Genomic DNA, 26,376 nt, shown 5'->3' with positions numbered 1-26,376 from the left:
AGAAGATGATCAAGAATAAAGAACAGTTTGATGTATGCAAGGCTGATAGGAGAGCGGTTTCGAAGTGGGGGATTTGGTGAAGATTAAAGTGCCCCAAAAAGGTTTGTCCTTGCAGGTTCAAAATATTAAGAGCCTATAAGGGTGATTAAAGTATTTATAAATGCAGTCAGGTCGGATGATCAGAGGGTGTTAAGCCTTAGCAGGATAGTCAAGCTTACTCACAGAGCAGCTAAGGAAGGAGGGAGTAAAGAAGATCATAATTGTAGGGGTGCTAGAGTGGTGTGTGTGTGAGACGAAGTGCCAGGTGTGTGGTCAAACCTGCATATTTGAAAGAATATGTATAAATAATTACTTTCTTTGCTGCACTGTATTGTGGACACTTCCTTATCCTCTCAGTTTTATGAACAGTTATTTGAATATGTTTGTATTATAAACATTGTACATAGTTTAATAAGTTATGGTATAGGAAGGGAGATGTGTGATATCCTTATCACAGCTTAGGTGTGTGAGGTCTTTGGAAGCATATGCCAGGTACATTCCAAGAAATGTACCTGTCCTTGTGATACTGTGTAAAGTGTTGAGATTCAATGGATAACAGCGTGGACAAGGAGAGGAGCTGAGGCAAGGATGGGGGGAAAGTTGCTTGTTCAATAAACCCATGATATATGAAGACTTGGGGCCCGATTACAATGGCGGGTGCACTTATGTCTGCCCGCCACCCTATCGGGCACCCTAGGACAGGCGATTGGTGGTTCTGCAGTAGGCATTTTGATGCAACTGCCACCACGGCGGTTGCAATGAATAAAAGAGACACTGCACATATCCCTGCACCATGTAGAGAGGCACCATAGGTGGCCCCCAAGTACCCTGTCTGGGTGCCAGGGGGCCCACATTTCCCTTTCCGTCAGTCTTTTTATGGAGTGTTCACAGCCATGAAAGGGCCGGCATAAAGGAACATCGTTATGTCGAGGGCAGTGCCTGGTAGGCACCGCCACCATTGTAAGCATTACTCCGCCTCTGATGGACCGACGGGCTTCTTGAGCCCAGTGGCTCCGTGGTGGTTGTTTTTTCCGACTGCCACACAGCCGCCTGCCATCCAACTGTGGTGGGTGGTAAACTTGGTTACAATGGCGGGGAGACCACCACCTACAGCCAGTTGGTGTTAGTCTCCCCGCCTTCGTAACCAGACCCTGTGGTGTACAGCTCATCTTTCTACTGCCCTCTTTCCATCTTAATGGTACCTTTCCCCTGAACCTGCCTTGATCGTCTGTGTGCGTTTGTGATGCCTTTCTGTAATTTTGTTTTCTTTATTCCAATGCCAATAATCCATAGTGTACGTGCGCTCTACACATAAATTACACATACTCTAGAAATAAATTATAAATACATACATGCATAGTAAAAGTTATCCACTGTGTACCACTTGTCACCACCAAGTATTTATTTATTTTTTATTTATTTGGGAGTTTCATATAGCACTGGCTGGACCCCAGGGTATCAGAGCGCTTTACAAGACAAGGCATTGATAGAAGGATTCAACATAGAATAAACGGAAGGAATAAAAAACCAAAGCAACATAGTATATGAATCTCAATGAGAAACACATAGGTGCCGATTACGATCCTGTAAAAACCGGGTACGAACCGTCGGACGGAGCATATTCTCTGTCCGACGCGTACCCGGTCGTAACAATATACAAACATGTAAGTACGATTCGCACGGAAATACTATTTCCGTACGAATCGTACAAAACCCCGACCGACGAAAATAAACATACAAATGTGATCCGGGAAAGCGCCGACGTGACGTCGGGACGCACGCAGCCTGCCATTCACGAACCAGGAAGTACGATTCGCACCGACGTCATCCCGCACGGAGAATATTTTTCGGCAGCCAAAAACTGCCGGGAAATCAGGACGACGCGAACAAGGAGTACCTGCACGCGACGGACAGACATGGACCCGAACCTACGTGTCATCCCGGCCCTCATAGCAGTCGACCTCCTCTACAGGTTACGCCGCAGGCGCCGCAGAAGGTCAGAACAACAAAGGGAGGGGGGAAAGGGGGGGGGCAGGAGCAGGGGCAGGCCACAAAACCCCCACCAAAGTCACACAGCACACATGCCCTGGACATACCTGACCCCCAGGCCCTGGTCACTACGAGGGGGTGGGGGTGTGTCCAGCAAAGCCAGCGTCCGCCACAACGGAAGTGGTTGACGACGCGAACCGGCAACACAACAATACAGGTACGTCCCGTACCCACGCCTTAAGAGCGTGGGTACGAGTCGTACCACGCCCACACCTACGTCACCCCAACAATGGCGGGACGGCTGTACCCACGTGGCAAAGGCCTGGGTACGGCCCGCACAAGCATTCCACAGAGTGGGTACGGATATGTACGGACCGTACCCCCACCCCCGTATGCATGGAGCGTACCCCCCACCCCAACAGTGTAAGTCCGACCCGTACCCTCACCCACGTATGTATGGAGCATACCCCCACCCCAACCGAGTATGTACGACCCGTACCCTCACCTGTGTACGTATGGAGCGTACCCGCATGCCAACAGTGTACGGACGGACCGTACCCCCACCCCGTATACATGGAGCGTACCCCCCACCCCAACAGTGTAAGTCCGACCCGTACCCTCACCCGCGTATGTATGGAGCGTACCCCCACCCCAACCGTGTATGTACGACCCGTACCCTCACCCGCGTACGTATGGAGCGTACCCCCCACCCCAACAGTGTATGTACGACCCGTACCCCCACCCCGTATGCATGGAGCGTACCCCCACCCCAACCGTGTATGTACGACCCGTACCCTCACCCGCGTATGCATGGAGCGTACCTCCACCCCAACCGTGTATGTACCACCCGTACCCTCACCCGCATACGTATGGAGCGTATCCCCCACCCCAACAGTGTATGTACGACCCGTACCCCCACCCCGTATGCATGGAGCGTACCCCCACCCCAACCATGTATGTATGACCCGTACCCTCACCCGCGTACGTATGGAGCGTACCCCCCATGCCAACAGTGTACGTACGGACCGTACCCCCACCCCGTATGCATGGAGCGTACCCCCAGCCCAACCGTGTATGTACAGACCATACCCCCACCCGCGTATGCATGGAGCGAACCCACACCCGTGTATGTTCTAAGCGTACATATCCTGAAATAGGAGGGTTGGGTGCAGAGTCCTCCCAGCAGTGCCCAGACACAGGAGGGGTGTGTGCAGAGTCCTCCCAGCAGTGCCCAGTCACAAGAGGGGTGTGTGCAGAGTCCTCCCAGCAGTGCCCAGACACAGGAGGGGTGGGTGCCTAACACTCCCAGCAGTGCCCAGACACAGGAGGGGTGTGTGCAGAGTCCTCCCAGCAGTGCCCAGACACAGGAGGGGTGGGTGCCTAACACTCCCAGCAGTGCCCAGACACAGGAGGGGTGTGTGCAGAGGCCTCCCAGCAGTGCCCAGTCACAAGAGGGGTGTGTGCAGAGTCCTCCCAGCAGTGCCCAGACACAGGAGGGGTGGGTGCAGAGTCCTCCCAGCAGTGCCCAGACACAGGAGGGGTGGGTGCAGAGTCCTCCCAGCAGTGCCTTGACACAGGAGGGGTGTGTGCAGAGTCCTCCGAGCAGTGCCCAGACACAGGAGGGGTGTGTGCCGAGGCCTCCCAGCAGTGCCCAGTAACAAGAGGGGTGTGTGCAGAGTCCTCCCAGCAGTGCCCAGACACAGGAGGGGTGTGTGCAGAGTCCTTCCAGCAGTGCCCAGACACAGGAGGGGTGTGTGCAGAGTCCTCCCAGCAGTGCCCAGACACAGGAGGGGTGGGTGCCTAACACTCCCAGCAGTGCCCAGACACAGGAGGGGTGTGTGCAGAGTCCTCCCAGCAGTGCCCAGACACAGGAGGGGTGGGTGCCTAACACTCCCAGCAGTGCCCAGACACAGGAGGGGTGTGTGCAGAGGCCTCCCAGCAGTGCCCAGTCACAAGAGGGGTGTGTGCAGAGTCCTCCCAGCAGTGCCCAGACACAGGAGAGGTGGGTGCAGAGTCCTCCCAGCAGTGCCCAGACACAGGAGGGGTGTGTGCCGAGGCCTCCCAGCAGTGCCCAGTAACAAGAGGGGTGTGTGCAGAGTCCTCCCAGCAGTGCCCAGACACAGGAGGGGTGTGTGCAGAGTCCTCCCAGCAGTGCCCAGACACAGGAGGGGTGTGTGCAGAGTCCTCCCAGCAGTGCCCAGACACAGGAGGGGTGGGTGCCTAACACTCCCAGCAGTGCCCAGACACAGGAGGGGTGGGTGCAGAGTCCTCCCAGCAGTGCCCAGACACAGGAGGGGTGGGTGCCTAACACTCCCAGAAGTGCCCAGATACAGGAGGGGTGTGTGCAGAGGCCTCCCAGCTGTGCCCAGTCACAAGAGGGGTGTGTGCAGAGTCCTCCCAGCAGTGCCCAGATACAGGAGGGGTGGGTGCAGAGTCCTCCCAGCAGTGCCCAGACACAGGAGGGGTGGGTGCAGAGTCCTCCCAGCAGTGCCCAGACACAGGAGGGGTGTGTGCAGAGGCCTCCCAGCAGTGCCCAGTCACAGGAGGGGTGTGTGCAGAGTCCTCCCAGCAGTGCCCAGACACAGGAGGGGTGGGTGCAGAGTCCTCCCAGCAGTGCACAGACACAGGAGGGGTGTGTGCAGAGTCCTCCCAGCAGTGCCCAGACACAGGAGGGGTGGGTGCAGAGTCCTCCCAGCAGTGCCCAGACACAGGAGGGGTGTGTGCAGAGTCCTCCCAGCAGTGCCCAGACATAGGAGGGGTGGGTGCCTAACACTCCCAGCAGTGCCAAGACACAGGAGGGGTGTGTGCAGAGGCCTCCCAGCAGTGCCCAGTCACAAGAGGGGTGTGTGCAGAGTCCTCCCAGCAGTGCCCAGACACAGGAGGGGTGTGTGCAGAGGCCTCCCAGCAGTGCCCAGACACAGGAGGGGTGGGTGCCTAACACTCACAGCAGTGCCCCTGCAAAGAAAAGGGTGGAGTACCCACAGATCCAATGCCCACAAATGTCAGTCAGGTGCACAAAGATCCTGCAGTACATGTACCACATGTGTGCGAGGCTGGGAGTATATACATGCATAGCGACGAAAAGAAAACATGTCCACATGAAGTCATGACAACAGTCTACATACACAAGTACAGTGACCACCAAGGACGCCACGAATGATGCAGGTGGAGACATCGCTCAGCATGCATGGCCCAAGTCTAACGAGTCCGTCACACACCCAGCCAATGTAGACACAGCTCTGCACCACATATTGGAAAGACCCTGCAGGGAAGATGTCAGGTTACACAGAGGAAGGAACACACCTTGAGACGATGTCACCATGCAGTAACTGCTTGCATGAACAAAGTTATGTAGCCAACAGCTTGTGATGGCACACAGATACCAGGATCCACCCTATCACCAGCACAAGACTACAATTCCCACACACCCAACACATAATCACCACCCAAAATAATGGGGCCGGTCCACCAACAGCAATACCAGACAGACAGTAGTGTACTAAGGAAAAATAAATTGCTTTATTCAGCATCCAAAAATGTGTTTGTCCCTTGAAAGTTCAAAATGTACAATGCCCATAGGGCAATCCAAAGTCCAAAGCCAGGTGGGGGACACAGTGGGACGTGTGTCCCCTAGCTTGCCTGCACAGTCAGACTCCTTCGTCTTCCAGAGGGGGGAGGGCATCATGTGGGGGGGAAGGACCAGGCACCGCAGGGACATGAGGGCGAAGGGTAGGCGTCGTGGGTGCAGGGATGGAGGACTCCACCACAGGGGGTGGGGCAGGGCCAAAGGCAGAGGCCAGGATGGCGCTGCACACCTTAGCAAGGTCCTCCAGCGACTCCCCTGCACCCGAAGGAACCACAGGCCCCAAGGAGGGGGGGGTCAGAGGGATGGGTCGCAGCGCCACTGGGGGAGGGTGTGGACAGGGGGGGGACTCAACCACCCTGACCGGGGACTCCCTTGACCGCTTGCGGGGTGATGTCACTGTGGGGCTCAGGGACAGAGCGACCATGAAGGAGTCTTTGCCGGATATGTGGCCAGGAGAGCTGAGGGGAGGGGATTTGGAGGGAGTGGATTTGGTGGAATGCGTACTCCCACTCTGGCTGCGTGTCTTACGTTTGCCCCCCGACCCAGTGAGTGTGCCTACTTCACCCTGTGTGTGCGTGCCAGGAGGTGTGCGTTTGACCTTCCCTGCTGGTGTGGTGCCTGTGTCTGTTGTGGTGGGTGCATGCTGACGTCTGGGTGTACGTGGGACAGGCATGGGAGTGGGAAGTGTGGATGGGTCAGGGGTAGGGGGTTGGACGAAGCGCTGCCGGAGACCCACTGCTGCAGTCAGTGTCGAGTCAATGGACCTCAGCAAGTTGCGTTGGTCAGCCTGCGATGAGAAAATGCCCTCCAAGTATGCCTCCATGTTGTTCAGCACTTGGCTGTGGCCATGGAGGACATTAAGCATCGCAGCCTGACCAACCTGCAACTGCCGCTGGATGTCCACAGACTCGGCATTGGTGGCAGCAGTGGAGACAGGGGCAGGGGGTGCGGTGCCTGGCAGGAAGGAGACATGCGGTGACTAAGCACGCTGGGAAGGGACACGAGCAAGTGGGAGGCGGCTGATGGCAATGGAGGGGGCGGGCTGAAATGTTGTGCCGCTGTCAGCTGCTGGTGCAGCCTCCGCCCACTCGGAGAGATCATCCTCGGACCCGTCAGCTTCATATTCTGTGGTGCCAGTGGACAGGTCCTCGGCCTCACTCTCCTCCGCCTCAGTTCCACTCGATGTGCCAGCCACGATGTCACTGCTGGCACTGGTGCTCGGTCCCTCCGCTCCGTCTGTGCTGATGTCTCCCTCCGTGTCCCCCGACGATGCTGTGGGCAAGGTGAAGAGACAGCAATTAATCATACAACTGTATACATATGTCACATGAGTCCAATCTACATAGGTTACAGTGCATAGCCTGAAAAGAAAGATGAGTAACATCTACAAAACAAGGTACATATGTAGGGCATGCAACACACAGTTGGTTGACCCACCATGCCACTGAAAAACTATGGAGAGCATGACACAATAGCAAATGACATGAAATGGATTTTGACAGAGGAGCCAGGCCCTGGGGACAATCCAGCACTGCATCTGCACCACACAGCGTCGCCGAAAATAGGGATGAGCAGGGACCATATCCATGAACTTGAGGCACATGCTGCATAGGTAATACTGAAAACATGCCCACCATGACTGGCTCACTGCACCTTGAGTGTATGTCCAGACAAACATCACACACTGGCAAGACCTAGCAAGGAGATATCAGGTTTTGACATGTAGGCTTTGCCCGCACCAACCACCCCCTACATGAGACAATTAGTTGAGACACAGGAAGCACTTACATCTCTTAGTCTATGTGAAATACACATGGGCTGCATAAATGCAAGATTGGACACCAAATACCCAAGGTGCGCCTGTCCAAATAATCATGTACAAATGGTCATCATCAGATGATTGTAGCAAGACACACAGGCACTGGCCACCGTGAGTATGAACAAGGTAAATCAGGTCAGGCTGTACAGTGGACACTTGTACAACATTTTACGTCAATATACATGGTGCCAGGGGACAATGGCACAGAGCACAACCTATGCTGTAGACACTGAGAGTGTCCACATTTTGTGATGACACACATGACACCTATGAAAATATGCCCCAGGGGACAGTAGTGGCCACACAACTCCATGGTCCTGAATGGGAATGACTGCAACACACGCCACCATCCCTGCACCATGCGTATTGCACACTCATGCACATCATGTCACAGGCCACAACATAGGACATGCGTGCTGTAAGGCATGACACTTGAGAGACTAACTCCCATGTCTGGACTCAGCATCAGTGCCAACTGACATGGAACCCACAAGAACTGAACTGGACAGGGCACAGGCAAGTTCCCAAAACCTGTTACACACCACCCCCACACATGATGCTACAGGCATTGTTCACGTGGATAAAGTGCCAGCCTAGATAACTTTGTGAAGGAGTCACTACACACAGACCAGGGAACACATTGCAAGGAGGGGAAGGGAGGCAGGAGAGCACCGCAATACTGTGGGTAACAGGATCTGCACAGCACCTTTAAACCCTGGCAGTGTATCCATGCAACTGTGCACTTACAAATGCTGGTGACACACATGTACCTACCCCCTTCCTGCTGCTGCTTCTCCTGTAAGCGCCTGTCCAAGTCTGGAAATACCACCGCCAGCACACGCTTGTGGATGTGGGTCAGACGGCGGCGCCCGCGGTTCTTATGGGTCTCAGGTGAGTCCCCCAGCAGGACTCGTGCGATCCTCCGCGTCCAGCACTGGATATCCTGCTAGCGTTTTCTCACCTGGGCCAGGCGCCGCTTGCGGCCCTCCGTCCTCCTCACGGCACTGACGGCGTTCATCCAGATCTGCTTCTTGGCAGAGGCGCCTACCTGTGAGGATGAACAAGTGACACTACATCAATACACCTGGCACATGTCACAGAGACACATATTAGAACAAATATGCTGTTTACAACAAGGTATAGTATGCATCCAACGCATTGCACCTTTGTCATAGGGACATGATCCTCTGGGGAAGGGCAAAAGCAATACGTGCCATTGAAAGTACACAGGTGGAATGAGGGCAACAACACAATCAATGATCCAGGCTCACACTGTGCATCACAAGCTACACCAGGATTATGTGCAGCACCTCTAAGCAGTCACATGCCACAGGCCACTGACGCTACCTCAGCAGAGTACACAGACACACACAGGCACAGGACATTCACCTGCCATTGTCAAATGCAGCGACAAACCTCACTCTGCACATGTGCCACTAGACGGGGGGGGCTCACAGGTGTGGGGCTGGCTCTGCACGTCAGACACACAGCACTGCTCCCTGCTCACATCAGATGGACAGGGTATATCCATCCCTCATGCAGCCCGGGTGCTACACTCCACATATGCACCCACCCACATGACAGGGGACTTACACACACACCGATGTCCAGGGTACGAACACATCATGTGGACACTCTCAGCACAGGTACACAGAACTAACATACATCTATGGGTACAGTCACCTGTCACACTGGGCTGACCACATAATCAAATGAGGACTGTAGAGGCTACATTCCCAGGAGGACAAGACAGGCAGAATGGGGCATGCACCATGGAGTGATTGTCACAGTAAACACAATGCAAGTGAGGACGGCAGACATGCACCACAGCATGCTCTGGCTGGGAGACATCAGGCATTCCCCCCCTGGGGCCCCCCCTACAGTACATAGCATGTGTGTCACACCTGGACACAATGCCAGAAGTCACAGTCACAAAAAAGGGACACAGTCTGTGCTAGTAGACTCTGCACTCACCTGATACCCTGGTCGCCCATACAGCAGGGGGTACTGTGGGAGGATCACATCCAGCAATGCCAGGTTCTCCTCCAGGGTGAAAGGCTGTGCCCTCTCCACAGACCTTGACATGGTTCCAGGGAATCAGGAGCAGCAGCTGGGTCGTAGAATCCAAAGATGTGCAGGCAAGTGCTCCCTCGTGGGACCTGGCTGCCTTATATCTGCCTTGCTGGCCTGTTTCATGCACAGGAGTACAGAGTGATTGGTCACTCACATTTGCATCCTGTTTCCTCCAATCCCTTCAAACCTAGCACAGTCAGTGGGTTTTTATTGTTTTTTTTCTTGAGCATGATGTCAACTCCAGAACCACATTGCAACAAAGTAGATTCATTCAAACTGACTTCTGCTGTGCACCTGCAGAAAAAAATTCAAACATGGTCTCCATGACAACCAGCATGCATGTAGGCCTTTATACTTGTCCCTCATGTGTCCCCTATGTAATTTGGAGTTTCAAACACAGGTACGGTGCGTACCGGGGCCCTAGGGCACCCCAAATGCATAGCAACGGCCCATACAGGCGTGTGTACGGTCCGTATCACTATGGTACGCATACGCGAGCACACCCATAGTGATAGTGAGCGTACAGGCATGTGTACGGTCCGTATCACTATGGGTGTGCTCGCGTATGCGTACCCATAGTGATAGTGAGCGTACAGGCATGTGTACGGTCCGTATCACTATGGGTGTGCTCGCGTATGCGTACCCATAGTGATACGGACCGTACACACGCCTGTACGCTCACTATCACTATGGGTGTGCTCGCGTATACGTACCCATAGTGATACGGACCGTACACACGCCTGTACGCTCACTATCACTATGGGTGTGCTCGCGTATGCGTACCCATAGTGATACGGACAGTACACACGCCTGTACGCTCACTATCACTATGGGTGTGCTCGCGTATGCGTACCCATAGTGATACGGACCGTACACGCGTGCGTACGCTCACTATCACTATGGGTACACATACGGCAGCACTCCCATAGTGATAGGGAAGGTACACAGGCCCTCTGAGCGAATGTACGGTGCCTTTCACACATCACAGTGGTGACAGGCAGCACACAGGAAGGAATAGAGCTGACATACTTGTCCATGGATGGACATCAAGACATTGTCTGGGCAGTACTACATGTGTGGGGCACAGGTGTGAAAGGCTGTGATGTGGCACATTACTCCTGAGTCGAGAAGGCAACAGATGTATGATGAGATGTGTACAGATGTTATGTGTGACGGTGCAATGTGTGCCAGGCATGCCCTTAACTCCTTTGACATGTGTGCATGTCGTACTGCACACTTGGGATGAGCGTCACTGGCATGGCACAGTCAACAACACACGCAAGTGTCCCCTGATGCCCGCTACAGGGGTTACCACACCAGACATGTGACTACCCACGGTGCACGATGTGTCTATGTCATGTATGTGTGGTGTGTTCCCATTAGCTTGATGTTGGTGCTCCCTCAAAAGCATCAGCTGTTGCAGCAACCAACATGTGTCTGTGTGTAGATGGACATGGCACACTGTTACGCACACCAGGCCACATGTGGTATCGGATGTGAGGTGCGTATGTATGCATGGGACACGGAGTAGCGTAACAAGGACATGTCTGCATCCTCTCAATGAATGTGTGGTGAGTCATTACATGTACACCTTATTGGCAAGGTGTGTGGGCTGTCCTAGTGTAATGTCATGTGACCTGTGGCTCTAGTGTTCCGCTACCTGTCTCTGAAATCGACATCCTACTGCTGCTAATGTGTTGATGTATGTCACTCCTGTGTTGCGTCTGGCTGTTCACTTACACTGGGACACAGCTAATCCCATGCCATGGCATGTGGAGGTTCACAATCTCCGTGTGTAGCTGGGTCTTGGTAGGAGTGTCACCTGGCAGCCATACGTGTCCAGGGCATGTGGCACATACCTGACTCCGTATGTAGCATATGTGTATTGACAGATTAACATGTGCTCAGTACAAATAAATTGTTGTTGTAGTGCACTCACTCTTCCTTGTCACTTCCAAATTACTGCAGAGCGCCGCCTCTTCCCCGACCAATTCCGGACTTGGCTGACATGCGGGAGAATGACTGTATACGGTGCTACCGCTTCCCCCAACCGTTGATTGAGGAGTTGACGGCAAGGCTGGCACCACACCTGCAACCGCTGCACAGGTATCCTACGGCACTGACACCCAAGCTGAAGGTAATGGCAGCCCTACATTTTCTTGCCACGGGTACCTTTCAATATACCATAGCTCATGTTGGTGGCATGTCCCAGAGCATGTTCAGCCGTGTGCTGCATGATTTCTTAGAGGCCATGTTGCTTCACCTGGATGAGTTCATCCATTTCCCAACTCCTGAACTGTTGACTGGGGTCAAGCGTGGATTCTATGCCCTGGGAGGGATGCCCCATGTCATTGGGTCCATAGATGGGACACATGTGGCTTTGGTACCACCACAGGCACAGGAGGTAGCGTACAGGAATCGCAAACACTACCACTCCATCAATGCCCTTGTGGTGTGTCTGTCCAACATGGTGATTTCACATGTGTGTGCTCATTTTCCAGGATCAGCACACGATTCCTACATCATGAGGCGTAGCAGGGTGCCTGAAATGATGACGCAGCTGCGCAACGAACGAGCATGTGTTGTTGGTGGGTACACTCTGTCTGTCCTGTATTTTGCGTAGACTTCCAGCACGACCGCTTCTCCTGTCCTACTTATGTCCATGTGGTTTCCATGTAGGGGACGCTGGCTATCCCAACATGCCATGGCTGATCACACCTCTCCGCAACCCCATCACGCCGGCCCAGCTCCGCTACAACACCGCCCATGGCCGGACAAGGCGAGTGATAGAGAGGACATTTGGCCTCCTGAAGAGCCGATTCAGATGCCTCCACAAGACCGGCGGCGCCCTCCCATATGCCCCGGCGAAGGTCTGCAAAATCTTCATGGTCTGCTGCATGCTGCACAACATGGCAGTTGAGAAAGCTGTGGCACTCATCCTGGATCAAGATGATCAGGACCATCCACCCGTGGAGGACGAAGGGCTTGGCAATGGGGCTAGTGATGTGGAGGATGTGGTTCCGCAAGAGGACATCCGGAGTCGGCTCATACGCGACTTCTTTGCTTAGTGGTGAGTACCAGTGTCTGTGTGTGCACGCATTGGTCCCCGTGTGGCATGTGTTGCGATGTGTGTGTCCATCTGCATGCATGCCACGTGAGTCAGAGGTGTGTGTGGATGTGTCACTGGAGTGATGGTGCCAGTGATGAGTGTATTTCCCCAGTCATAATTGTGACCTAGCATGTTGTCATCCTTACATGTGTCGAGTACATGCACATGCAAGTGGCTGTGCTTTTTGTGGCTGACTTCTTGTGTGTCTCTCATCACCAGGTACTTGCGCATGCCGTCTGCTGGTTGCATTGTTGTGGCACTGCTATTCCTCATGGACACGTCATCGTGTGCTGACTCAGCGTTACACGCACGGACAAGTTTGGAAGTCTCCTTAGGGTAAGGGATGCATCAGGGGTGTATTGGGTGTGGCAGTTGTTTACAATGTGTGCACACTGGCCCTGTCGATGTTTGGTTCCTCTGCAGACATGTCGCATCACCATGGGACACATGACATGTAGCTGGGTACACCTGAATAGATGGTCAGACTTGTTGACAGTCATCTGTGATGGGATAGTGGATTGTGATGATGGCATCAATGTGTGTAACACTGCCCTCGGACACATACGGTTTGCATTGGCTTGACATGGTGTGGGACTTCCACATCAGAGGATCAATGGTGTATGGCAGCCTCTCCGTGAGCAGCAGGGGGTGTTTAGCTGTTAGCCGACACTTGTGTGCCAGTTCCATGGCTATCATGCATTTGTGCTGCAGAAGGGGGGTTCCAGTGTTGGACCCACATGTTACTCCACATGACCTGTTTATGTGTACTCCGAGTTGCCTCTGCATTCCCGAATACATGAATAATAAAGGTGTCCCTATGCCTCCAAGGTACCTATTCTCAGTCAATGCTGGTGTGTTGCCACGGTGCATCCGGCATGTCTGGCATGGTTTTCCGTGATAGTGGCTATGTGTCTATGTGTCGAGTAGCAAGATGCAAGCTGTTTGTGTGGGATTAGACTGTGTATTGTGCATGATGTCCATGACTGTGTGGGTATTGTGACATGTGCCATCCCCATGCATCCAACGTTGGCCAGGCCACCTTTCTCTGCATCCACCTGACTCAAGCTTGCAGGACATGGTTCTGCCACCTGTCCACACATACCTGGGTGCCCCCCAGGACACTCCACATGATCCCTGACCTCTGCGCATGGCTGTTGCTGTACTCAATATGCGCGCCACCCCCTCAGCTGGTTGGGCCCATCACGGGTGTGTATGGTGCTCCATGTCTGTGTTGCCTAATACATTGTGACCCATGTGTGTCCTGTGCCAGACTCAGGCCCCAGGGTGTGGATGGTTGAAGTCATATGAGAACTCAGGCATGGTTAGACTTAACAAGACACATGTACGGTAATAATGCAAAATGTAGGCATCATCTCTTTATCGTGTAACTTTTTGTTTTTGTTGGGGTACGTGGGGGGGGTATGACATGAGGGGATTTCCGGGTGTGTGGAATCCAAAGTTCACTAGGGGAGTTGGTGTCCTTGCCATTGGAAACCCTCAGAGTCCATGCCACAGTCTTTGTCAACATTGGTCAGACAGTGACCAGCAAGTCCATGTGGCAGAGAATGTCTTTTGCTGATGTGCTGCTGTTGGTCCAGTGGGCCAGGTGCCAGGCCAGGTGTCCTGGGAGATGGTGCTGTTGCGCCGACCCTCACGGTCTTTTCCGTGGACGACCCGCCCTCCTGCGGGAACCCTCAGAAGCAGGCCATGACGATGTTTGGGATGCTCTGTCGGATGTCTCCTCCTCCTCCTGATCCCTCCCTGTGGGTGGTGATGTTCTATGCCTGGTGGCACAGGGAGGGTTGCCCATGTTGTCGGCTATCCGACGGAGTGTACTGTGAATTCCCGTGAACACCGTCACGAGCTCAGCCTGTCTGTCCTCCATCCGCCCTTGGTGTCGCAGTAGACAGGCATGTTGCTCCGCATGTTGCTGGGCCTGCTGGGTCTTGATCTACTCGAGGATGGACACCACCTGGGCCATGCCCGTGGTGTCCTGCCGGTATGTGTCCAGGATGTTTCTGACATGGGAATATACCGGTTCCGCAGCCAACTGGTCAGGCTCGCGCCTCCGCCGTCCTCCACTCCCACCACCACTGCCCACTTGCACCTGGCCTGCCCTTGTGGGCACATCGGGTCTCCGGGACCCCTGAGGGGTGGCATTAGCGTTGTCGCCTGCCTCCTCCTGGGTGCCCGGTACACCGTGTCCCTCCTGGTGAGCCTGGCTGCATTGTGGTGATGGGCCAGGGATCCTGGGTGACTCCTGGGATGTGGCAGGAGTGGGGGTGGTGGTTGGCCCAGTTGTACCCGACGCAGGTGCTGCAGGTGGTTGGACACCAGAGGGGCCAGGTTGGTCGGGGTCGTCCACAGAGTGGTGAGAGTCGTCGCTGCCGGTGGGTCCGTCATCCCGCAGAGCCGGGTCCTGTGAGTCTTCCCCCCCAGTGTTGGGGGGTGATCCACGACGTTGACCTGTGTGTGAGATAGACAATGTTAATTTTGTTCCATGCAACATCCATGTTTCATTCGTTTCTAAGTTGGCACATTTCCTCTGGGAATTTGGATATGTCTTGCAATCCACTCACAGTGCACTTGTGCATGGGTATGTCCCTTGGCCACAGCTTTTGAGACTTTACCTATGTGTGGCACAGTCTTACTTTCTGCGTCAATTGTGACTGCAGTCAGCAGTGGAGTGAGCAGGTGTGGCGAGCCATGCATTGGCGCCTTCCGTGTTGCACTGTACATGGGCACATGGAGTTGTTCCACACACTTATATAATGCAGGTAGCTGGCGTTGTGCTCGTGCACAGGTTGAGACATGGCCCTGTGTTTTTCCATGGAGAAGAGAGGGGGATTCAGGCACTGGCCACCCTTGTCTACATGCACGCAGTCCACCTGCTGACGAGCAGACATTCCCACACCCCACAAGGCTGAATTGGTCTCCCTGTGTGTCCCTTTCTCACTCCCTCTCTGTCCCCCACTCCCTCCCTCCCTGTGTCAGCCTCCTCCCTCTGTCCGTCTCCCTGTGTCTCCCTCCCTCTCTCTCCCCCTCTCCCTCCCTCTGTGTGTCACCCTCTGTCACCTCAGCCCAGCTTCCTGGGCACACACTTTTTGCAGATCTTTGAATGGCCCTTGGCTTGTTGATGTGAGTTTGTTTCTGATCTCCAGGCACCCATTGGGTGTAGTGTCTGTGTCTGCGCTGCTGCTGTGGTGGTGTGTGCTGCCACTCTTTCACAGTGTTGGCTGTTCATTAGCTGCTGTCATGTGCAAAAACGTGCCTTCACCCCCATGTCTTAATGCAAGGCGTCCGCCATTTGCTGGCAAGTCTTTCCTGTGTGGGGACACACTGTTTGTCTGGCTGTGACCTAGGCCATATGGGCAGAGGGCATTGTTGTCTGCTTCTGAGTTGCACTATGTGATTTTTGGGGCCCACACTCCCGCCATCCGGCTTACCGTGTCTTGTGTTGGTGTTTTCTGTGGCCTGTGACTTGGCATTGTCCGGCTGGGTGCATGGGGCATGGTGGCGCTAGTGGCATGTGCGTGTTCATGGAGTGTGGTTGAGTCATGCGATAGCTTGGGGTGGTTGCATGACTGATTGTGAGTTTGGTTGTGGATGACGTTCCCTCCATGTGAGGTGAGTTGTTTGTGTACTCACCCGTGTCTCGGAGTCCTTCTAATCCGTCCACTGACACCACCGGCAGTATGGCCCTCACCCTCTCCTCCCAGGGATGGTATTGTACGGGTCTGCGGGGCGGCCCTCCTCCAGTGATGTTGGCCTGGTTGTGGTCGTCGGTCATTTTGGCTCGGACCCTCCTCCGCAGATCATACCACCTGGCTTGGCATTCATGCCTGGTCCTTCTGGTGGACGCAACAGCATTCACAGCATCGACAATCCTCTGCCACATGGCTGTTTTTTCGGAAATGCTGGTCTGTCTGACCAATGTTCCAAAGAGGTGTGGCTCGACTCTGAGGATTTCGTCGACAAGGACCTCCAACTCTTGGCTAGTGAACTTTGGATTCTTGTTAGTGGGCATGGTGAGGGGTGTGGGTGTGGATGGTTGTGGGGGGTGTGGGTGTGGATGGTTGTGGGTGTGTGGGTGTGGTTGTGCAGGTGTGTGTGTGTGATTGTGATGAGGGGGTGTTTGTGAAGGTGGGTGTGTGAAGGTGTGCAAGTGTAAGGTGTAGTAAAGGTTCAAGTATGGTGCTGTAGGTTGTCTGTGGGGTCTGGCAGCAGTGAGTCTGTTGCAAAGGCTCATGGTTTGTGTCTGTGGGCCCTTTTTATTGGTCCATCGGTGGGTGTGGCTGTGTTTGAACTTTGGGTGGGTGTGTTATAAGGAGTGGTTGTGTTTTGGGCCTCTGTTTGGGATTTTGGCAGTTGCAGGTCAGTGAATGTGTTGTATTTGGGCTAGTTGGACATGTTTTGTGGCTTTGTGCCATTCGAATAGTGTATTCTTGTGTTGTTGTGCTTTGTCCTGGTTGTGTACGTGCGTTTTTAGCGTGTGTACGGTGTGTATTTCGGCAATTTTGTTGTACAGTGCTGTCCTTGTGTCTGGCTTGGTACGACTCGTACATGCGCGATGTTGTGTGAAGGTGCTGGTGTTGGGGCCTGGGGTGCGCTCCGTACTTAGAATGTTGGGGTGGGGGTACGGTCCATACATACGCGTGTGAGGGTACGGGTCGTACATACACGGTTGGGGTGGGGGTACGCTCCATACGTACGCGGGTGAGGGTACGGGTCGTACATACACGGTTGGGGTGGGGGTACGGGTCGTACATACACGGTTGGGGTGGGGGTACGCTCCATGCATACGCGGGTGAGGGTACGGTTCATACATACACGGTTGGGGTGGGGGTACGCTCCATGCATACGCGGGTGAGGGTACGGGTCGTACATACACGGTTGGGGTGGGGGTACGGTCCGTACATACACGGTTGGGGTGGGGGTACGCTCCATACGTACGCGGGTGAGGGTACGGGCCGTACATACACGGTTGGGGTGGGGGTACGCTCCATACGTACGCGGGTGAGGGTACGGGTCGTACATACATGGTTGGGGTGGGGGTACGGGTCGTACATACACAGTTGGGGTGGGGGTACGGTCCGTACATATACGGTTGGGGTGGGGGTTCGCTCCATACATACGCGGGTGAGGGTACGGGTCATACATACACGGTTGGGGTGGGGGTACGGTCTGTACATACACGGTTGGGGTGGGGGTACGCTCCATACGTACGCGGGTGAGGGTACGGGTCATACATACACGGTTGGGGTGGGGGTACGGGTCGTACATACACGGTTGGGGTACGCTCCATGCATACGCGGGTGAGGGTATGGGTCGTACATACACGGTTGGGGTGGGGGTACGGGTCGTACATACACGGTTGGGGTGGGGGTACGCTCCATACATACGCGGGTGAGGGTACGGGTCATACATACACGGTTGGGGTGGGGGTACGCTCCATACATACGTGGGTGGGGGTACGGGTCATACGTACGGGGGTGTACATACACGGGTGGGGGTACGTCTCGTACATACACGGGTGTACATACACGGTTGTACATACACGGGTGTACATTCACGGGTGGGGGTACGTCTTGTACATACACGGGTGTACATACACGGGTGGGGATTCGACTCGTACATAGGAGGGCTGGGGGGTGTGTTGGGCGCGTATGCGGGCACATGTCTCCATGGTTGCTATGGGAGTTCGGTGCGGACGGTGTTTTTTCCATCCGGTTGTAACATCGGACGCACGGGATGGATCGTACTAGCGCGGTCGGACTTCACTTTTCACATTTGTACGGTAAATCGTCCGAGGATGTGTCGGACACATTTTCCGACCCGAGGACGTGTGGGGAATTATTCCCAATGCGATTCGTATGGACTTTTTCCCATGCGAATCGTACTTGGCAGTTTGTACGGCACTTGTACGATTCGTACGGTAAAAAGACCGGATACGAGTCGTACAGGAAATTTTTTTACAGGATCGTAATCGGCACCATAATCCAAAATTGTCCATCAGGGGCATTAGTGATAGATTAGATGCTGAATTGGGTAAGGCAACCATATCGAGTGATCCTACTGGTGTAGTAGGCTCATGTCTCTTTTTATTGTTTTTTATGATAATTTGGTCTTGATTAATTTTGGATTAAATACTAAATAATTGTTCTATATGTGAAGTATATCTGTTTGTTTCCTTATATGTACAGGATTATACACTTTCTTTATCTCTTGAACATAACATTAATTGTATAATAAAATTGTTCTCAGGAAGTCTTGGTCTCTGATATCTGTTCCTCTTGAAACAGCAGATAGCAGCAATTTTAAGCAAGCTGATTTTTAGTGTGCCTTCTTTGTAAAAAAATGTTCATAAGTAAATAACCTCCCTGGATGTCTTTTTATGTGGTCCACTTTAATTCAGTGCACACCAGGCAGAATGCCACTAATTATAAAGCTAGAAGAAACGTTTCCCATCTGTCATTAAAATGTTCCTAATTAGGAACAAACAGGTCAGCATGAACAAGAACAATGTTTAGCAAGGGAACACTGCAGAACTTGTAACCATAAGTTGGATTTTCTCAGCTTGTATTACATGTACAGTAAAGGGAAAGCCAGCAGTCCTTGCTAGCGGCCATGCACATCCACAAACCATGTCTGTTTAGGTCCAGTGTAAGCAAGGACCTTTTTTCAACTACAATTATAAAAAATACATATATGTATTAATTGGTCTCTTATAGCATCATTCATATTTTGCCAGTGGGAGTCCAGCTTCATCCATTCATTGACCCCAGAATATCAATGGTACACAATTTCGAGTGTAAAATCCCGAAAAAAACATAAATGACATGTAAGTCTAGTTTTACTATATCTCACCACGGTAAATATATAGCTTCAAGGTACGTAGATGTAAAACTAGGAATAGTAAATCCACTCTTCCCTATTTGCACTCAGATGCAGAACTAGCATTTGTACCTAGCGCTGTGCAAGGATTGCACTTTTCTTTTTTGTTTGTGTTATTTTTTGTTCTCATTAGCATCTACCAATGCAGCACAACCAACACTGAATTACCCCAGCCCTCCGTGTTGCTGGCACTGTGAAATAGAAGCATTGGGGCAGATGTATCATCATTGTATTTTGCGAGTACTTAATAGCGAATTTTACCGATTCGCTATCAAGGACTCGCAAAATGCAATATATGTAGGTTTCGAAATTTAAATAGCGATTCCTACGCATTCCTTATTTGCGACTCGCAATTTACAATTCCTTGTAATGTAATGTAATGTAATGTAATGAGGTGCTTATATAGCGCTCTATCCCCCGACGGGTATCCTGGCGCTTAAAAGGGAGAGTCCCCACCAGAAGTTAATAGGGGCAGCCGAGGTGTGACACAGGAACGGAGGAAGAGAGAGATAATATCAGAAGGAAAAATTACTCCTTAAATGCATTTGTAAAATAGGACATCGCAAATTTTGCAATTGCTTATTTTTCAGTGGCCTTTTGGGAATCGGCCCGTTTGCGAATGGGAAAACCCTTGATACATCTGGCCCTAAATGATGTCTCGGCTGCCTGTTTTGCAAGGATTATACTTTTTAAAATGTGTTTGTTATTTTGGTTGCATATACATATTTTTCCTTTCCTGTACATGTCAATAAAGTGTAGTATGCAAAAACATCTCTTTATGTTCTTGTTTTGACACACATTTTTGGAGGCTCAATATCATCTATTAAAAGTGAAGAATATAGATAGTTATCAAATGGTAGTAGTAAATCTAAGACTTGGGAAGGTTTTAAACATTACTTTGTAACATAATGAACATTCTTCAACAAACTAGGGTTATCAACCTATTCAAAGCTTAAATACGGGGGGGGCAGATTTACAAGCCCCTTGCGCTGCCAGTACGCCACTTTTTGTGACTCACTGACAGCGCCTTTCCCTGCCCCATATTTACAAGGACAGGAAAAGCCACCCTGCGTGGCTTTTCCTGTCCTTGTAAATATGGCCCTCTTACACGCAGCATTTTGCGTTGAAGGGGCGTTCCATGGGTGTTGCTGTGGGTGTTCCCATGCAACACCCATGGAACGAGACACATTTTCAGATTTGCAAGGACTCGTAAACCTGGAAATGTGTCAGTATGCTACGCCACCCTAGAGGTGGCGTAGTGAGGCGCAACAAGGAGAAATGAAAACCATGGTCCAAGGATGCCTGAGCCATGGGGAGATTGTTTTTGTGCAGGAAGGTGCCCCTTCCTGCACAAACACAATCACTACAGGCATTTTCCTCTTTCAATGCGTGCTGTAGAATGCAGCACGCATTGAAAGAGGTAAAAACGAGGAAAAATGAAAACATTTCTCCTCGTTTTTACCTCTTTCAATGCGTGCTGCATTCAACAGCACGCATTGAAAGAGGAAAATGCCTGTAGTGATTGTTTTTGTGCAGGAAGGTGCCCCTTCCTGCACAAACACAATCTCCCCATGGCGCAGGCATCCTTGGACCATTGTACAAGGGTGCCTGCGCCGGCGCATGGCAACTGTTTTTGCGCCAGAGCAGGGGAGAGGATAGGAATGCGACATATCATTGTAAATATGTTGCATTCCTGTGCTCTGAAAGTGCCGCAGCGTGGCGCAGCCAAAGGACTTTTGGTGCCGCGCTGCAGCACTTTCTTGTAGATCTGTCCCTGGATATCTGCTTGGAGATTCTTGAAGGCCAACAGCCTGTCTTTAAATAAGAATTTTAGTAAAATCAAAAGTGTGCACCTTTTAACATTTTTGGCTATGTTTACATTGAACATTCAACTATAGTTAGACAGCTCTAAAATACTTGAGATTTCCTCTTGAATTTGCTTACGTACATTTATTTTTCAGAGGGAACAAACGCTGGTTTTTGTTGATTTTATCTTTTTTGTATGCACCTTGACAATAAAATACCTGTAATGTTTGTAAAATTCTGGCCAGGTTACAACATTTTACATGATGGCACTGTCTAAAATTAGACATTCTTTAAAGAAAAGTAATGATTCCTGCTCCAGATTTGTGCCATTTCACACAGTGCTGCTCCACAATCATCTGGTTTCGGCGAAGCATAAGTAGTGTTACGGACCGATTGATATTCTTTCCAATGACAATTTTCTATTGCATGGTAATCATGTGTATGGGTGTATGTCTGGACAATTCCTCAAGTATTATTAGACTATCTACAATGCCAAGATATATTAGATCCATAATAAACAATGTTTTGTTTTCCCTCTGTGTGGTTCACCACGTACCACTACTGTTTGTATCCCACAGAGATCCTGTGGACAGCAAGTGGTCTGGCTTGATAGCGCAGCTGTCCTTAGACAATTATAAATCACCAAGAGAAGGACTTTGGTTCCGCTCATGTTTTGGGAGCCAGGAGTACATGTTTTGATAAGACAGAAGTTGTGGGCTTCCTCAAAAAGTGCTGGCCCTCCACCAGCTTTGATATTTAGTTTATTTCTCTAAGTGCCTGAGCTTGAATTTTCAAGGGCACCCACAGGCCACAGCAATGCTTTTAGCATTTACTAGATAGCTTGATACTTACAGTGTTTGTCTTTCTCCGGCACAAATGGGAGAAGGGTGGCCATAAGCAATGAATTGCACCCGCCCTTTCCATCATTAAATCTAGATTTCAGAGTATAGATTTGTGTTTGAGAGCACTATGGGATGCCAAGGGGTACACTAATCAGTATGGACTTTTAGGTCTAGCTTGACAGTGTAACTGTTGCCTGACTTATGTGATCAGCAAAAAAAGATATTGTTAGAGTACTATTGAGAAAGGTGCTTGGCTCCATCCACATGTTAGTTCCCCTGAGTATACCATTTCATCATCATCATCATAAAAACTGCATTCAATTATAGTTCTCATAATCACAAAAGTACATACAGAAACCATAGGGTCACTTAAAATAAATCAAGCAAGTGAGGCATCACACATATAATCACACATAGATTTCCAACAGCAAACAATACTTTTTTAAAAGCAGCCTATGACTCGAAAAACTTCATTGTCAGTTAGTAATTGGAAGAAGTCCTCAGCAGATAAACTGCTTTTATAATATTTTGATTTTATGAGCGGAATTAAGAACCTTTTGGAATACAAAAACATAACATTTACAAAAATTAAAGTGCAACAGTCAATGAAAAATACTTTTTTTCGATCACCTTAGACCATAAAAGGTTAACACAAGACACCACATATACACATAAAGTAAATACAATTATACATAGCACATATTTACTCTTTGAGTAAAATATCATAATATATAGAACAACCAATTCTTAAAATTTACATCACAATGGCTATCGACATTACATTGAAGAGTAAAATCCACACCGATTGCAGCACTAAGTAAAAAAAACACCTATATAATAAAACACAAAGAGCTGTCAGCTGTACAACTGGATAGCAGCATATCGGAGGTGGGGTCCAATAGGAGGTAGCTGTACTAAATAAAATTCAAAATGCAGAGCAAGGCCCTATGCACCAGTGTATGAAACTACCAAAGTAAGAACTACTTTATACATACTTCGAGCATCTTATCCACATTGCCATTAGGAACTTGGCCAGGCAAAAGAACACAATCTGGCTTGAGTCAGTTAGCAGTAATCTAAATGTCTCCTGGTACTTCCTAGTACCCAGATTTTTACAAAGGGGAACAATCCACTTTTTATGAAGCTGATTAAAAAATGGCCAATGAAACAATACATGAGTAAAAGATTCAGGGCCCCCTTGGCAACCCGTATATAGATCATCACAGTGTCCATTTCTTCTTGCCACTTCCTAGTAAAGGCCTTTACAGGTAGGTATCCATACCTAAATTGTAAGTAGAGCTTCCTTGCCAAAGGGGGAATAATGTGATCAATAGTATTCTCATAAAGTGCACCGGGTTCAAAGTCAGTGAAGGCTACTGATAATGACCCCTTACATTGTAATATACTATCAACTGCAACATTCTCCCAGAAAATCTCTTTGATACTAGCCTTGTACATGGAACACATTGTCTCAAGAGAGATTAACTATGTATCCAGGCTCAGGTTCTGGAGTAATGCCTTGACACTACAAAGCCATGAGATCTTTAAGGCCCATCCAATACGATTCTTAAGCTGTTGTAGACCAGAGCAGATGCTACAAGGTAAGGAGTTTGCAATCAATATTATTGACAATCTTCTATTGAGCCAGATCTAAATAAAGAGGAGTCAATGGAGTACTCACTGGGAGGTTCCCATGCTCCACTGTAGAATGGCTCTGGGTTTTCATACTCCCCATAACTACGCACCATACAGGACTGATCCTAAAGCCTTGACATTATAAATCTCTAGTGCATTAGCCACTCTTCTGGATGTAGTTTTTCCTGTGGATGTTTGCAATATTTGCACTGGTTTAGAACAAAGACATCTGTAGCTTTTCCACTTGCGGTGCCGAGCATAGGCTTTTCGTACGTTTTATACCTAAGTAATCGATTTTGGCCAATGCATCTAAGAGGATGTTGCCCGCCAGCATTCGTCACTTACAGCGGGTCCCCTTCTGTCTAGAAAAAATCATGCATTTGGTCTTGGAGCTATTAAGCTCCAGATCCCGTTCTACACAGAACAACTGGAAAGCATCCAAGAGCTGTTGAAGTACCTGTCGCGACTTAGAGATTAACAAAGTATCATCCGCAAAAAGGAGGGGTGAGACCCTCCTATTTTAGGTGCATCACATCCATCCCTGTTCAAAACTCGATTACATCATTAACATATAAAGTGAACAGCGGAGGTGCCAAAACTAAGCCCTGTCTAGCCCCCTGGTCAATGGGGATGTGGTCAGTCAAGTGCAAAAAGGTTTGCTTGGAAGTCTCCTCACATGCAATGCATTGCTGTTGGTAGCATGCTGGCACAGGGGAAAACATAACAAAGTGCGACTAGTGCCTGCTCAAAACCTAAATAGCAAAGCCTGTCACAAAAAAGACTGCTTGTATGGCCCTTTTTGGCTTGTGGTAAAGGTTATACTCAATACACCAGAACTAAATCGCTTATGGTGGGAATCCAAAGATCATGACTATGGGCCTGGTCTGTTTATTATGAAATGTTATGGTGAAGGCACTAGGCCTGACATATTTATGGTGAAAAGCATATGTTAAAGTCAATAGGCATTTAAGTTTTGAGGGTTATTACTCTATGTTAAAGTTTACCAATAGATATTGTTACTTGTATTCTCACAGATTACTGGAGTATGCAGTGGTTTTGGGGTTGGCCTCCCACTCACGCAAACTCTGGGGATTTGTTACTGTGTTAGTTCTTGTTAGGTCCTGATGAGTGGGGTTATATATTGTTGTGCAAGCTGTATTTTTGTACATATTTGCAGTTTTATAACTGTGTGTATGCAATTGAATAGGCCAGTGTTGAGTAAACTGTATAGCCAATGGTAAAGGGTAAGGATTTCATCGGTTCATTGGGAAAAGTATTTCCATATTTCAGAGGTTTGATCTATTTATTAAGAAATGTTGTGAAAAAGCCAGTATGCCTGACCTACTTGTGAAAATCAGGTGTTGAAGACAACTGGCTTTTAAGAATGGTTTGTTATTACACTGTACTAAAGCTGGTAGGCAGATATTTTTTAACAGAATACTATAGCGGGGTTTTGGTGTTGTTGATTTACTCGAACAAACTGTGGTTGCAGAAGATATGCACTACAAAAATCCTTTTCAGGCTCACTTTGGAGCTGTAGCATTTTGCTTTACCATCTCTAACTTTGTATATATTTTTTACTTTTATGACTAAATGCTGGATAGTTGCCTTGTAGGAAGCTTGCGCTCAGTATTGTTGGTTTTGGTGATGTGATAATGATAATGCATGATTGTGTATTATGAAATTATTGATTGTGAAAAACAAATGTTTTTATCAATAGGGATTTAGGGGTGGATTGTTATCACTCTGAATTAAAGCCTATAGATAGATTTTTTTATTACATAGAATCTCACAGATAAATCATTGGTATAGCAGATTTGCTCTATGAGAATCCTTGTTAAACTCTGTTAGAAGAGATAGTATTTTGTCATGGCAACTGTAATTTTATATACATTTGCATTTTCATGACTGTGTGCCTGATGAATACCATGTCGAAATGCTTACGTTCAGTTTAGTAGGCCTGAGTAGGTTATGGTGAGAACCCAATGGTTTCATCGCTTTGCAGGGAAATGCAATGCCAAATGCCATAGGTCTGGCCTTTTTATTATGAAAACCTATGACACAAGCAGTTGATCTGGCTTCTTTATTGTGAAAAGCATATGGTAAAAGCAGGAGGCATCAAAACAGTGGAGTGGTGTCACACTATGTTACAGACCGAAGAAAAGTATTTGGTTACATGTAATTTCAGTGATTTCAATTATAGGCAAGGTTTTTTCTGTTGGTCACCGACTCTGACACACCTTTGCAGCCGAATTGTCCAGTGATGGTTCTTGTTGGGCCTATCGAGAGTGGTTGTATATTGTTTTTCCTACTGTAATTTTGTACATTTTTGTCATTTACAACATTGTGCTTCATGGCTGCAAGTTTATACACACTTCAGTAGGCCTATGTTGTATACATTGTCAAGCCATTGACAAAGGCTAGAAGACTTATCAGTACACTGGGAAAAGTTATGTAAGATTTCTTAGGTGTGATATGTTTACAAAGAAAAGTTATGATAGTGATTTTGAAACATGTGTTAAAGGCAACAGACTTTTAAGGGTGGATTGCTATTATACTGTGCTAAACTGTATACAGGCATTTT

At 49.8% G+C, this 26,376-nt stretch overlaps 1 protein-coding gene across 1 annotated transcript in view; it reads right to left on the bottom strand.

The window, feature by feature from the left end:
• Nucleotides 1–26,376, bottom strand: part of LOC146871493 (galactosylgalactosylxylosylprotein 3-beta-glucuronosyltransferase 1-like) — a gene marked incomplete at its 5' end in the record, with an annotated part of 689,458 nt that overhangs the window by 447,848 nt on the left and 215,234 nt on the right. The gene's annotated exons all lie outside the window — the stretch shown is intronic.

This window comes from Triturus cristatus, chromosome 1_1, assembly GCF_964204655.1.
Source record: "Triturus cristatus chromosome 1_1, aTriCri1.1, whole genome shotgun sequence".
In the NCBI taxonomy this organism is placed as follows: domain Eukaryota; kingdom Metazoa; phylum Chordata; class Amphibia; order Caudata; family Salamandridae; genus Triturus; species Triturus cristatus.
This window is presented reverse-complemented; position numbering and strand designations above follow the sequence as displayed.